The following is a 5,000-nucleotide window of genomic DNA, read 5'->3' as shown; positions in this document are numbered from 1 at the left end:
ATGCTTAAAATCTGCAATTGTTACCATCTATATATTTTGTGTATATTGACATCTGATTAGATTTATATCTAGATGAACTCTCTTTAACCAACTCTGAGATATTTTAAGTATGCCATATTCTCATTGTGATAAATTGTGTGATATTTTTATTAGCATTTAAGTTTTATTTATTTTTTTACTGTTGAATTCATTTGAAAAGTTTAAAGAGTAAACTCTAATGTTCACAAATTATTTGTTATGCAAGTAGTTTTAGAAAGTTGTTCTTAGGGAGTCTCCTTAGGTCCTTAAAGCTGAGGTTTAGTAAGACTGAAGGGCTGTGGCTGAAGGATGACGTATCTACTGAATTTTATACTAAAATACAGGAAGTTTCTGCAAAAGTATTGTAACTTTGTATACTACCATTGAAGCATTTACCCGTTAATTAGTACAGTATATTATTGTAAAACAGTAAGTTTTTATATGATCATTTTAAAAGTGATTAACATCTCTTGAATACAAAAGAAAGTGAGAGATGATATGTCAATTTCTTCCCCTCTCTACTGAAATATGTATTTATCGCCTTCCAGCAATTTATTATATGATCATAAATGTTTTAAATCATGCACATCTTTTTCTTTCTAATTGGTGCAAATTTATATTTACTGGTAATATTTCATTAATATTTTAAATCTTTCCATCCTTGCATGTAGAGAATAGCTTGATTTTTTTGTACTTCCCAGTGATAAAGACCTAAGATGTCTGATTTTCAGGTGAAAACTACTCCAGGGATATTAAATATTTTATGCGATTGAGAATCCGTACTTGGCACTGTTAATCTCATCTTAAAACATTTAATTTGACATAGAGTGAGGAGATTATTTGGATCTCTGTCAAAAAAGTCCTCATCATTTAACTACTCATAATTTTCTCTGACACAACTGCCTACACAGTATGATGACTGATGCTCAAGTGACTAGTCGTAAAAAGGCTTGATGAATAAGATTTCTGTAAGATTTCCAGTTGGACTCTGCCTAATTATTAATTTGTCAACATTAAATTTCATATTGGTCTCAACTGCCCAATTACATTTGATTTACAGATCATTTTTAACCCTATATTGCCCAACATGACAAATTTATCATACAAGTTTCCATAGGCTTTCAGTGGGACAGAGTGAATTTAGAACTTTCAATGTCAGATAGGACCACTTTGTCTAGTCTACCTCTCTCAGAGAAATCAACTGGAAAATGATTGGACAAGCCTGAAGGTGGCCTATGGCCATGATCAGTTAGCTGTTAGCCACATGTTTCTTTTCTACTTTTCTCAATGTTTCACACTTCTAGGGGGAAGTGCTGGGTGCTGTCTTTACAGCAGCTCAGCACACCAACAAGAGAAAACAAAAGTGGCCATGGTGTGATTAAAATGATATGGACTATGTGCTCAGAATATAGAGTTCTTTGTTAGTACACCTGCTGTGAGCAACCACTCACAGAAACCATACTTTTTTAGGCCACCTTCCTCTCCTATACACATTGGAAAAAAAAAAAAAAAATTAAACAAGAAATATGAAACTTCAACAACAAAATATTTTTGTAAAGCAATAAAACACAATACTTCCTTTGCACAGGATGTAAACCACATAATGAATTAATAATAAAGAATCAAATAGATAATATAGATATCACAAAATAGCATAGCAGTAAAATCATGAAATATGCAAATAGACTGACAGAATTCTAAAGAAATAGTATATAATGTTAATGGAGTGGCATTGATCAGGCTGAAAATAATACCTGAGTGAGGACAAAAATAATTACAAGTTTTTCTTGAGACTGTGATTCCCACATGCATGTGAAACTGTTGATTAAATGGTTCTGATATGTTTTTCTGTCTTTATTTGTAATTTTAGGTACAATAAAAACTTCTTACTTTATTTGAGCACCAAAGCCATTTCCTTCCAGTGGGTAAAAAAAGAACACCTTTATTTTTGAGAGGCTCCATTTTCAAAAGCTTATCATCATGTAATTGTAAGTCTCAAGATTTGTCAATATGTTTGTGTTTAACTTAAGTGCCTAGGACTTGTCCTTTTACTGCTACTTGTTTTTATATATTACATGTCTTGTTTAACTTCATGTAACTTAATTTTAATGATATGATCTGCTTGTATATTACAGTTTGATGATACATTGCTGAAGTCCTACTACATACATAAAAATAAGACTGACTATATTTTTCTCCAAAATCAGGATTTTTTATCCTCTTTATTATCTTGAAGAATGTTGTTTTGTTGTTTCTCATCTCTGCTTCTTTAATTTTCTTTATCTCCCAGTCAGTGAAGGGAAAATTAATGTCTCCTAGTATTTTTATGCTTCAAATTCCTGTTGTAGCTTTTAGAATATAAAGCTTTTATGAAAAGAAACTGTATTAAGTCAAAATGTCTATGTATAAGAACACTGTTCTCCTGTATATCTGGCTCTTGTCCCAAGTACATCTACTGTGATATTAGAATGCTCTTTTACAGTGTATTTTTAGTTACATCTTTTCTGATATAAAAGTATAACATTATGTAAGTAAGATGAATTTGTTAAAATTAAAATGGGATTCTTTTGTTTTAATAAAAATAATTGCAAACTTAGTCACTGTTGTTTTGTTTTGATTCTTTTGAAATATATATTGTCAAAAATTGTATTTTATTAACTAAGGAAAGAAGAAACAGAGTGTCATCTGAACTCTCTGGAGATATTGTTAAAAAAAATGTTTTAGTTTATTTTGAATTTTACACAATAAGAAAACTCGCTTATGAAGGTTAAAGAACTAAATGATTTGTTGTCATTAACCTATTTCTATCCTGCGTAAAATCTCCTTAACCCCATTCCCACCCCTGTAACACCTAATCCCTCTCCCACCTCACCAACCCCCACTCCATCACCTACCATCTCCCCATCCCCCTCTCCCCCACCTACTACTTCCCCAACCCCCCCTCCCATACATACCTCAACCCCTTCTCCTACCAACTTCACAACCCCCTTTCCCCCATCTAACACCTCCCTAACCCTACTCACCCAACTACCACCTCCCCAACCCCCTCTCCCCATCTAGCACCTCCCCCAACCCCTTTTTCCCTACCTACCACTTCCCCCAACCCTCTCTTCCTCTTCCCCACCTACCACCTCCCAAACCCCCTCTCCCCATCTAGCACCTCCCCCCCCATATATATATATATATATGTATATATATATACACACATTCACATACATATATATATACATATATATATATATATATATATATATATATATATATATATATATATATACACATATATACACCACACTATATTCTAATATACTATGCTACACATTGCATGAAACGGCAAATATGAAAAATAAAGTTCAAGTTACCAAAAGCAACTACTGGAGGAGGCTAAGAATAACAGAACGTCATTTGCCAATATGACGTATGTAAAGCAAGAAGTTAATCAAATTAAAACATGAAAAAACGAAGAATTCAAAGGAAGAGTTCAAGAAGCAGATTGCAGGCACTATCATGAAACTAGACCAACATGCGAAACTTTAACTAAGAAATGAAGGAAATGTGGTTGAAAATTATTGCGGAATGATACAATGGACAAGAGAAAATTAGGAGCAAGGAAAAGAATGCAGAAAACGAAGAACAAAGCGTAGAGGAAGGAATAAATATTTGTTTGGAAGGTCCCACAGCGAAATAGAAATGCAGAAACAAACCCTAGCAATGCAAACGGAAAAATCCAAATGCAACTTCCAAACCGTTTGGACACAAAGTTTTGTCTCAAATCTACCAAACTAATAGATAAAAAAACATAAACCAGAAGTAATATGCATCACTGTATCCAAAAATAAACCCCTACTTTAAGATTCAGTATCTAGAGAACAAACTAGGTAAATGACATTGGAGGGGGAATAGCAATATTAACTAGGAAATGAAGTAGACATAATGCAAGACTACAGAGGTTTACATGTCGAAAAAAATAGGATAAACATATAATTACAATATACATGTCACCTCATACACCAGTGTCAAATTGCCAAAATCTTTAAGAAACACTTTTCATAATCTTGAAAAAGTACTAGGACTTATAAAAACGTATGTAAAATGAATTTCCTAAACATATTTCAGCATAATAGACAGGAATAGACTAGATCCCAATGCGCGATCTGATTCGTGTCACTAAAAAATGTATTTTAGTAATGCCTTTTTTCAAAATGTTACAATACACATCATGAAAAGTCTACGCTTCACGTAAATATTCATAAACCATGAAGATGGCACAAATAGAAGGAATACTGTTCCCTACGAGGGAAAGTGATCATGTAGTATCAAGTACCTTGTGACATAAGCAGAAGGGGTTATACTTGCATTGTAGAATTCAGCACCGGTAAGTGCCATGTGGTCAGGTTTGGAAAATGTAACAGTCGACTCTTGCACCTATACAAGATAGTGGACGCGATATTAAACACCGAGTACAGGAAACTATCTTGGAACAATTATAAACGGAAACGCAAACCCAGATTACCTAACTGACAAGGTCCATAAAATCCCCTATCACAAACATGATGAGGCCATCCGTGTGTCATGTACATTGTTTAAAGGCAAAAAAGGTAATCTTGGTAAAGGTAATCAATAGAAACAAAATATGGCCATAAAAAAGGAAATCCAATCCCACAGAGATTGAGATACGGTAAGGTTTTCTCTCTCTCTCTCTCTCTCTCTCTCTCTCTCTCTCTCTCTCTCTCTCTCTCTCTCTCTCTCTCTCTCTCTCTCTCTCTCTCTCTCTCTCTCTCTCTCTCTCTCTCTCTCTCTCTCTCTCTCTCTCTCTCTCTCTCTCTCTCTCTCTCTCTCTCTCTCTCTCTCTCTCTCTCTCGTATTTACAAAATTATTTAAATAATTCAAACACCTAAATACAGCACATGCGATCATGTGAGTTTAGCCCTCTCTCCTGTCTTCAGGAAGGACACACACACACACACACACACACACACACA

At 34.1% G+C, this 5,000-nt stretch overlaps 1 protein-coding gene across 1 annotated transcript in view; it reads left to right on the top strand.

Moving 5' to 3' along the window:
- The window catches only part of LOC122248914 (uncharacterized), an 11,303-nt gene extending 8,689 nt beyond the window's left edge, over positions 1–2,614 (top strand). Inside the window, exon 3 of the mRNA XM_043009306.2 lies at positions 1–2,614. This exon is cut by the window's left edge and continues 610 nt beyond it. The gene's annotated coding sequence lies outside the window, so the exon portion shown is untranslated.
- Positions 2,615–5,000: the final 2,386 nt, after the last annotated feature.

The sequence above is a fragment of the Penaeus japonicus genome, unplaced genomic scaffold, assembly GCF_977035675.1.
Source record: "Penaeus japonicus unplaced genomic scaffold, GWHDUDI00000001_assembly GWHDUDI00000025, whole genome shotgun sequence".
Lineage (NCBI taxonomy): Eukaryota > Metazoa > Arthropoda > Malacostraca > Decapoda > Penaeidae > Penaeus > Penaeus japonicus.
The sequence above is the reverse complement of the archived record's forward strand: the minus strand, read 5'-3'. Positions and strand labels throughout refer to the sequence as shown.